At 40.1% G+C, this 11,053-nt stretch overlaps 1 pseudogene; it reads left to right on the top strand.

Moving 5' to 3' along the window:
- Window positions 1–1,820: 1,820 nt before the first annotated feature.
- Window positions 1,821–2,288, top strand: LOC100050832 (ubiquitin-ribosomal protein eS31 fusion protein-like; annotated as a pseudogene).
- Window positions 2,289–11,053: the final 8,765 nt, after the last annotated feature.

Raw genomic sequence — 11,053 nt, 5'->3', positions numbered from 1 at the left:
AAGCTCCTTGCCATCAGTCTTGCAATGATTTTTTATATCTGACAGCAAAAGCAAAGGCAACAAAAGAAAAAATAAACAAGTGAAACTACATCAAATTAAAAAGCTTCTGCACAGCAAAAGAAATCATCAACAAAACGAAAAGGCAGCCTATTAAATGGGAGAGAATATTTGTAAATCATATATTTCATAAGAGGTTAAATACATAAAGAACTTATACAACTCAACAGCAAAAAAAAAACCAAAACAAGTCAATTAAAAAATGGGCAGAGGATCTGAATAGACATTTTTCCAAAGAAGACACACAGATGTCCAACAGGTACATGAAAAGGTGCTCAGCATCACTAATCATCAGGGAAATGCAAATCAAAACCACAATGAAATATCACCTCACACCTGATAGGATGGCTATCATCAAAAAGACAAGAAATAACAAGCATTGGTGAGGTTGTCAAGAAAAGGGAACACTTTTGTTGGTGGGAATGTAAATTGGTGTGGCCACTATGGAAAACAGTATGGAGGTTCCTCAAAAAATTAAAAACAGAACTACCATACAATCCAGCAATTCCACTACTGGGTATTTATCCTAAGAAAATGAAAACACTAACTCAAAAAGATATATGTACTCCCATGTTCGTTTCAACATTACTTACAATAACCAAGATATGGAAATAACCTAAATGTCCACCAATGGCTGAATGGATGAAGGAAATGTGGTGTGTGTATATATACTGGAATACTATTCAGCCATAAAAATGAAGGAAATCTTGCCATTTGTGACAAAATGAATGGACCTTGAGGGCATTATGCTAGGTGAAATCAGTCAGACAGAGAAAGACAAATACCATTTGATCTCACTTACATGCGAAATATATATTAAAAAAAAAAACTCATAGATACAGAGAACAGTTATTTACAAAATAAATGTCATGGGGATGTAATGTACAGCATGGTGACTATAGTTAATAATGTGTTGCATATTTGAAAGTTGCTAAGAGAGTGTATCTTAAAAGTTCTCATCACAAGAAAAATAAATATTTGTAACTATCTATGGTGACAGATGTTAACTAGACTTGTGGTGATCATTTCACAAGATATACAAATAGTGAATTATGTTATACACCTGAAACTAATATCATGATATATGTCAATTATAACAAAAAAGAAAGTACATGTGTTAGATAAGCTTCATTCACACATGAGTTATGGTACTGTTGGCTATGATATCAATATTAATGAATCAACAATATATATTAAACAAGATGTCTTTAAACGGAACACTAAAACACATCAAACAAGGTTATGTACTGATCAGTCAACAAAATTAGTGTGGCCAGCGACTCACGGAAACCTAACCCCACGTTTCCCCTATGAGCAATATGGCTGAGTAACCACTAACCCAGTGTTTGCGGCAATTTTATAGAACAAAACTACTGAGAATAATGTGAATCAACTGCATATTCTGTTTCATTTGTAAAATTAAAGTTATTAATGCCTGTTCACATAGCTGTCATATTGAGATCTGTCAAAATTTTTATAGCTGTGACATTGCCCATCTGGTTTATCACATTGGTTTCCCAGTAGGACTCTTTCTTGACTCTTCTTCCTCCAGGGTATTGGAGATCATGTATAACTTTTACCAACTCAAAAGACTTCCTATGGTGGCATAGGTGGTGGAAAAAAGTACAGGCTTGGAGGCAGACTCATCTGGGTTCCAACCTTAATCTTCTTTCTTAGCAGCACTAATGACTTGAGGCAAGTTATTCTTTAAACATCAGTCTTCAACTTCCCAATACACCGTCTATGGTGGAACCACCACCAAGATGCAGATTTACATAAAAACCATTAGGGAGAAGAACATCACTCTCAAGGTTAAATCCTCAGATACATTAGAAAATGTAAAGGCCAAGATCCAGGACAAGGCAGGAATTCCTCCTGATCAGCTAAGACTCATTTTTGCCGGCAAGCAACTGGAAGATGGACTTAGTGTGACTACAACTTCAAAAGGAACCCAAACTTTCATCTTGTGTTAAGACTTCATGGTGGTGCTAAGAAAAGAAAGAACATCTCTTACACCATTCCCAAAAAGAATAGGCGTAAGAGAAAGAAGGTTAAGCTGGCTGTCCTGAAACGCTATGAAGTGGATGAGAATGGCAAAAACCAGTTACCTTTGTAGGAAGTGCCCTTAAGGTGAATGTGACGCTGGAGTCTTTATGGCCAGCCACTTTGACAGACATTATTGTGGCAAATGTTGTCTGACCCATTGCTTCAGCAAACCAGAAAACAAGTAATTGTACATGAATGAGTAAAAGATGTGAACTAAAAAAAAAGTCAATCTTCACACTTATCAACACTTTCCTCTGCCTAAATGATGAAATCCAGACTTGATTGTTTAAGCTGACCACAATAGGGCTCCAGCCCACTTATCCTACTACTCCCTTATATAAATCCCCTGACACTCCCATAGGGCCTCATCATTGGGCCCCAGGCACACATTCATCTTGCCTTCATTTAGTGCTCACTTTCCTACAACTGATATGCAATTCTGTTTCCTCTTCATCGTGCCTAAATTCTTCCCTTCTATGAAGGTCAAGTTAGAGTCCCATTTCCGCTGTGAAACCTTTCCCAGCTACACCAATACACTGTTGTTAGTAGCCAGACAGGGAAGGACCAAGGCAAAGACCAAGAAAGGAGCTCTAGACCTATGAAAGGAACAAGGCAACACAACAAAAAATCCTGCCTGAATTAAATTGTCCAGTAAACCTAGTCTTACTCCCCAATTTGGCTGCTCATTTTTTCCTATCAGTTTTATCCATAGACTGCTTCCCAAATTTTGTGTCTTGCAATTGCTTACTCTGGTTGTGAATACCAGTATCTGCTTTCTGAGTACTCAACCTCTGCCCCTGTTCTCTCAATCTCTTCTCGAGGGTCCACTCACCGGGCTAAAATCTGACTTTCCTAGTCCAATATTAACAGTTCACATAGAACCAGAAATTTGGCCCATATGGTGCCACCATATATTATGGAAAAATCCACAAGCTTAAGCCCTATCTTACCAACTAGATTATAAATTCTTTGAAGGTAGCTCTTTACGTGCCCCACAGTTTTTAGACAATGTAGTGACAATGATGGCATTAATAGAATGTCATTAATAAAACATTTTTTGAGTTCTTGCTATGTCCCTGAAACCATGCCAAAAGCTTTATAAGCATTACCCATTTAATTCCCACAGCAAACCTTTGAAATATTATTGTATCTCTTTTTTCTATATGAGATAAGAAAATTGAAGCCCAAGAGAAAACAATGCCAGTAAGATATTTAAATCTAGTTAATAAACATTGCAATGAAATAAAAAAGAAATAATATCCATTTTTCTTTCAGGTTCTCAAAGACAATATTTGCAACCCTGTAACTTTTTTAGCTCCTTCTTCTTTATAATTTTATAAAATAATCATAGTGCCAGAAGCAGAGGTATTAATCTCACTTAGAAATTTCAAATTTTCTGAAAGAGAAAACTTTACAGAAACCTGCTAAGCCTCAAAATACAAGAAAAAAAGTTTCTAGCCATATACCACTCATATAAATCATACATATATATTGTTTAAGAATCCATTACTATAGTAAGAGCTTTTCCCTGCCATTGAAAATGAAGACAGCAAGTTTGAGAAAGTACATTCTGTTTTTCTAGCTAATAATAGTCATCTGATTATTGACTCAGAAAAGTTAGTTTCTAGACCTGTGCTTCACCTCACATAAATATTGCACAAGCTAAAGTCATAACATTACAATGTCAGAGAGAAACATTGTAAAAGTATGCAACACCTCATCAAGTTAATTTTCTGGCAAAGATAGCCAAAATATCTGTTTGATAAGAAAGCGATAGTTTGGGGCTGGCCCCATGGCCGAGCGGTTAAGTACACGCGCTCCGCTTCGAGGGCCCAGGGTTTTGTCAGTTCAGATCCTGAGCATGGACATGGCACCCCTTGTCAGGCCATGCTGAGGCTGTCTCCCATATAGCACAACCAGAGGCACCCACAACTAGAATATACGGCTATGTACTGGGGGGCTTTGTGGAGAAGAAGAAGAAGAAGGAAAAAAAAGGAAGATTGGCAACAGATGTTAGCTCAGGTGCCAATCTTTAATAATAAAAAAGAAAGCAATAGTTTTTAGCAACGAAAATACAATCTTGACAGTGAAGCTAGATAACACCTTCCCTAGACAGAATTGGACTGCCTGCCTACCTATCATACTCAGATATCCTGGCAAATCCTGGTCTTTTGGGTCCAGCATGAAGTTTGGGGAAACTGAGGGGTAAGGGACACCCCTATAGCTAACCAGTCCAATGGAATCAACAATAGTAACCATCACAACCCCACAGCAACACTGGCTTCGCACTTGATGTTGATTATATAGTGTTCATTACTGCTGCCAGAGGGGCTATTGTTCCCATATGATTTCACTTAAGATGAAGATTTTTTCCAGGTACTTCTAGAGATAATGCCAGTAAATCCTGGAAAATATCACCATCAAGTTATTACAACCAACAAAGAAGTTAGAAAGACCAACAAAAATGTTCCAGAATCAAAGGTAAAGAGGGGTCCCAGAGGATGCAGGATCCTGGCCCACCTCACTGCCCCAGTGCACCCCCTCCAGAATGTAGTATGCATGTGCTTAGCATCCAGATGACTGCTAGAGACAGTCATATTTGGAGGAATGAGCTCAGACCTGACCTAGGATATAATTGCAATTCTCCTCATACTCAGGAGGAGGGGGGAAAACAAATAAAATTTGAAGAAAGTCATATCAAGAAAAAATAAGCTAGATTTTGTCCTCTAAATTCTTCCTAAGTCGATTTACTAGTAGGTAAACTCAAAATCCAATTTCAGATATAGCATAAGCAATGCACAGTGGACCAGTGAGCTCAGTTCTTATGGTCTCTCCTCCCCTGAACAAACTTGTATTCATAATAAATGAACCAAATATGCCCCAATAAAGGAGATCAACATCTCAATCATCTTCCCAATGTGTGGAACCATCAATGTGATCACCCAGCAGTGAATTAGATCGGTCATAAAGTTATCCAAAGGGACCCAATGACTATGTTACCATTTGCTTATTGCTGTAGCCTGTATTTCCTTACTACAAAAGAGTGACAACACCCACTTCTTCAGGATGGCAAGGAGCTGATTAGGAATGGCAGATATACGTAACAAGCATTTCTTATCTGCAATAATGAGCGTCTCAAAGAAAAAGAAATTATATACGTTGTAGGGTTGGCATCAGTGGGTTAAATTCCCACCAGATCCAGGGAGACAGTCTGGATGCAAATTCAGAATTATCATTTATTTCAAAGAACTTCTCCAGCTGGTGTGTTGTGATTACAGTAAGCAACTCTTTCCAGTTTTCCTGAGGCTGCCTTGATTTTAGCAGCGCAAGGCCCAATGGGCCTCCAGCTAGGGTGGCCAACCTGACTCAGTTTGCTTGAGACTGTGCCACTTTTAAAACTGAAAGCCCCATCTCCCAGAAACCCCCTCAGTCCTAGGGAAACTGGAATGGTTGGTCACCTTAGTTGTGACACAGAGAAAATGAGAATATGTTGTAGGCTTTCATTTCATCTGTCTTGAACATCTGTACTTTCCTGGTAGATGCATGCATAAACAATAATAGTACTAGACACTCACGGAATACACAACAAACATACTAATATTCATTTATTCATTTCTTTGTGTAATCCTCACAATAAGTGTGTAAAGAAGATGAGCAATATATTTTCCTTGTTTTGCTGATGAGAAAACTGAGTGGCAGAGAAGTTAAGAAACTTTCTCAAAGTCAACTTATTCCTAATTAACTAATAACACAACTAATTAATAATTAATAACATAAGCTATACAAAATAATACAGTGACTCAAAGATAAGATAGTTCTATCTTCTCTCAGTTAACAGTACAGAGAGAGGCAGGTGGGCTAAGGTAAGTGAGCAGCTCTGTTCCATGTGATCACTCAAGGACCCAGGTTCCTTCTATGGTGTTGCTCCACCATTTTCTACAGGGCAGGCTTCTTCAGCCTGCTGGGATTGGCTCCTTGGTGCCACCTCAGTGTTTCAACCCATGAGAACAAGCCACAGTAAGTGGTGAAGGGCTGGTGATTTCTTTTAAGGAGGTGATGCTGATACTTCACCTGTCACTGCCACTGACATTCCACATGCGAGAATTTAGTCATTTGCCCACATCTAATTCCAAGAGTCTGGGAAATATAGTTTCAACCTGAAGAGTGATGTGTCCCATTCTTCTAATTTCAAAAGAAGAAAGGGGAAATGAATACTTGGGGCCAATTAGTTGTCTCCAGCCGTTAAATAGCTGGTGTTTGGGACTGTTGGGATCAGAATCCAATTCTGTCTGATTCTAAAGACCAAACTTCTTCCCTCATGCCTTGCTACCCCTAGAACTCATTTTTTTTTCCCAGGAAATATGTCAGCCAATGACAGTGCTTCTCAGAGCTGAAGGAAAACAAGTCATTCTGAGCACCCAGAGACCTCTTTTCCTTCCAACTTATCCTGAATAAGGCTTAAACAAACTATACCCTTTCACTCAAAACCTGACAGCGCTCTGCCTGTTAAGTGTGAAGTGAAACCCGAGGGCTGTCAACTTTAGAGCACAATGTTTATACAAAGACATGAGCAGCAGAGCGCACAGAGGACAGTCTGCTGGAGAAATAGCAAAATATCGTGGGGAGTTTCTCTTGCCAAGTCACCCAGGAATGAAGAGGTGGGCGAGCCAGTGGGTGAACTGATAAAACAAAGCCCACCAGTACCATCAAAAAGGGAACCACTCAGGACTTAGCTCTCACTGGTGATGTCACCCAGAAAGAATATTCCTGATTAGAAAGTGGCTTAGGTTACTTTCGAGCTTTTCCAATTGCTTTTGAAGGTAACATGAGCCTGAAGACGGAATTTCACTTTGAGTTTATCCTAGGTTCTGTTGCTCCAGACAAACCTAATTTACACAAGACAAAGCTATCTGTTGTCACTGTTACTCTCATCCCATTTGGTTTTCTCGTTATTCATAGCAGCTTCCAGCTCCTTCCCTGCACTTTGGGCTCATGACTGAGCCCCTTATAACTCCAGCCTCAGTAACAACAGCTTTGTAGCTTGATGTGAGGAAGCAAGGACTCAATAAGGATGGGCCTTCAAAAGATTCACTCCTTGAAAAGGGGCAACATAAATCAGAGGCGTACAGCTTTGTTGCTGGAAAAGACAACAGGAGAGAATGTTATTGGCTGCTTTTTTTTTCATTTAAAATTAACATAGTGCTAGAGAGTCCCAAAGGATAAACATATATTCTTATGATGTGTACACACTCGCAAACACAGCACACACCAAGCAGATGAGGGTTACACCATAGGATGCTGAAGATAGAACAACAGCCTAGAGGAAATCTAGCGACCAACAGAGCAGAAGCGCCCATCCATCCTAGCCCAGCGTCCTAACTCAGGACTCTTATTTGAGAGATACTATTTTTGTCTATTTGTTGGTTTGTTTGTTTTTGATAATAAGAGAAAATTAGAAGTTTTTGATCCATTTACTTATTAATAGTGAAGAGCATTTCCAAGTGGCATACATTCTGAGAATAAACGTGATTCCCTCTGTGTGTTACGTCTGTCTGGGTGTGTTCACGGGTTCTGCAGATGTCACACACAGTCATTTCCTCCTCATGCAGAGCACACTCAGATTTTTCACACTGGTTCCCAGGACCAGTTAGATGTATCTTTTGATTGGTGTGTCTATTAAATAGATTAAATTGCTCAGTCCATATTATACTTTAAGTTGTAGGCTTTTCAAGTCACAGAAAAACAGAAAGAAACATTTTCACATCCTTGAAACAAATCTCTAGGGCCCCTGTGCCTAGATTTGGGGAGTGAAGCAATTTGCTTTGTTTTAGCAGAGTTGTTTAAGAATATAAAAATGTTATCCACAGCTTTTGCAGAGAGATACTACTTTTTAATCACTTAAATGCTAATATCTGGGCATATGTGAAACACGGGAGCAAAGAGGCAGCTTTCTAATTTCCATTGCTAAAATGAGATCGTGGGTTGTAAATAAAAGCAAAGAAAGCTGCTTGTCACCCTCCGGTCATGGACGGTTATTTACCACTTTAAAAGGAAAAGCTGACCAGCCATCTAAGAAAAAAGATTTCTGATTTAAATCAGACAAATCAACACAAGCCCAGCCAATCAATCAATACAGGCTGACGGTTCCCTTTCTGTGGGCAGGTCCCAGGGTGAGGAGGGTGTCCTGGATGTGAGGCCAGGAGACAGCCGAGCTGCTCACAGGCCCCCGCATACCCCCTGCACCTTGATTCGCAGCACTATTGCATCCCAAGCTCTCCTTCCTAGAAGTCCTATCACCTCCCAGGGCAAGCCTCCTAGAAGGTTCTCCTTCTCTCTGCCTTCCTGAGCAACTAATTCTTAGCTAAACCTTCCTCCTTAGGAGTAGCCAAAGGCAACCAAGCACATTTTGTTAGAGTAACTGAAGAATATTTCCTAAGCCAAATGGCTTTGTGCAAAATCATTATTTTTTCCACAAGAGACAGTTTAGCAAAGTCTAGGCATATACAGCCAAAGACCATTTCTTTTTCCCACCTCCAAGTTCTGCGCACTCCTATTTCCCAGGCATTCCTGGGGAAACTTAATCTGCAAGTTTCATATTCATTGACATTGATTCATATAGGCATCTTTCTATTAGGACTACTGGGTAGCCAGAAAAACCATATGAAGACTTTTCCTTTCATCCAGAAAATTGGATTTGCCTAGGCTATAGAAAGGCCATTGACTCTCTCAAGGCATTTAAGTTCCACCTAAAAATCAACCCCTACTTATAACTACCCACACATATAGTTGGTTTAAAAATAAAATCATCATCTTTATATTCTAACTGGGTTCTAACATATTACCGTAGGTGGGGACTACTACCCACCACCCCATTTTACTCATGAGATTCCTCAAGGCTCAAAGACACAAGCAGGCAATCTATGGTCCATGGGCCAAATTCAGCCCCTTGCACCTGTTTTACAAAATTTTATTGGAACACAGCTGCAACCATTCACTTACACATTGCCTAAGGCTGCTTTTGCTACAATGCCAGAGTTGAGTAGTTGTGACAGAGACCCTATAGTCCACAAACCCTGAAATATGTATTATCTGGCCCTTTAAAAAAAAAAGTTTGCCAACCCCTGCTCTCATAAATTATCTGACTTTCACAAAGTTACACTACAGCAATTTTCCTGAAGGCCTTGAGCCTTATGAATTTCCTAGGGGAAGTCAAATAACATCTCTAGCCCAGCGCATCTGACTCTTTCTCCTCTGCCACACTGTCTCCCCACAAGCTAGTCAGTCTCCAGAGGGCTCCCCGGCTGGGCTAGTAGGATGACAGGTCAAACCACAGTTATAGAGCGTCACACAGAAGAAGCACCCAGGGCTGTACAAGACAGAGTATACACTGAAGAGAGAATGGCTACCCCACCCGATTGCAAAGCTCTTCCTTGCAAGTTGTTGCAAAAATGCACACACCTAAGACTCTACAAAATGGCAGCCATGACCTTGGGCTGCAGGCCTCAGGGACCTCTGCTTATGGTTCAGTCCTTAACGGACAGACCTCTGCAGCTGGTCTCAGATGAGCCATTAAACACCGTTCTTAGAATTTTGAGTGTCTGGTGTTTCGTGTTTTTACTGTTGCTGCTTCTCTTGTTGTGGTTTGGTTTGGTTGGTATTATGGCTTTTCAGTCTATTTAGTAAGTTGAGTCCTACATTCATAGAAAAATAACAGCTGGTTATTTATTCTTTGGATGACCTTGAAGTGTAGAAAAAGTCCACTAGAACCAAAAACTACCTTTCTAAAAGCCCTAACAGGCCCATTATGCATCTAGGGATTCTAGAGTTTAAAGATTGTTTGCTTCATTGTTTGGGGGGTTTTGTTTTTGTTTAAGGGGATGGGGGAGAAGAATGAAGTGAGGATAGGGAATACTATACTAACCAGTTTAGAATATATCTGTGTCCATTTGACAGAGCCAGGGATTCGCCAGTCCCTTAAACACATAACCAGTGCTGCAAACTGCACTGCTCAGACCTTGGAACCATCGCTGGAAAAATAGGTACTCGAGGATGCACTGTTCTTGAAAGACTTCTTTACTGCCCAAACTTATACTCATTCAGCCTATGGTAAAAGAATTCCCATGTTGCAACTGGTTTGGAAGATTCCAGGAATGTGTGTGTGTTGACATTTTTGTTTGGTTTTGATGGTTTTGAGTGGTTTGTTGCCTTTTCATTTGTTTTCTGCTTTATGTAGTTATTTGTTTTTTATTGGAGTATTTTTGAAAGAACGTCCTTTGGTAAGTTAAGTACAATGATCTGAGAGAAGGAAGAAAAACACAGCCTTTTCAATCTTGCAAGGCAATGAATTACAACCTAGCGGGGCTGGTTCCTTCAAGAACTGGTTCGCTACCAAGGGTTAAAAGTGAAACCTTGGCACAAGGACTTACCTGGTGAGAGGACAGCCAACAAGAGTGTTAGGCAGTGGTTCTTTTGGGCAAAGTATCAGTGCCCTGTGATTCATCCTCAGCTTTTCCCTTAACTCTCCCAACACACATTATCTGACACACTATCAGACAGGGTATCTTAGCTAAGATACCTCCAGGGAAATACGAGCTCACAGGTACTGCTGGAGAACAAATGGGTAACACACATTGAGCAGCTCTCCCAGGAGGCAGGAGGAAAGAATAAAGAAAGTGGGAAAGAGGATTTTAGAGATGTGCGAGAAGGAAAAACAAGCTCCATCTGGATAACTGGACTCCCAGAAAGAAAGATAAAATAAAGAGGAGAAAATATTTGAAGAAATAGTGGAAATAAATTTCCTAGAAATAAAGCTAAATAAAAGTCTTGAATTAAAAAGACCTATAGAGGGGCTGGCCCCGTGGCCGAGTGGTTAAGTTCGCGCGCTCCGCTTCGGCGGCCCAGTGTTTCGTCGGTTCGAATCCTGGGCGCGGACATGGCACCGCTCATCAGA

The sequence above is a fragment of the Equus caballus genome, chromosome 23, assembly GCF_041296265.1.
Source record: "Equus caballus isolate H_3958 breed thoroughbred chromosome 23, TB-T2T, whole genome shotgun sequence".
Taxonomy (NCBI): Eukaryota; Metazoa; Chordata; class Mammalia; order Perissodactyla; family Equidae; genus Equus; species Equus caballus.
The sequence above is the reverse complement of the archived record's forward strand: the minus strand, read 5'-3'. Positions and strand labels throughout refer to the sequence as shown.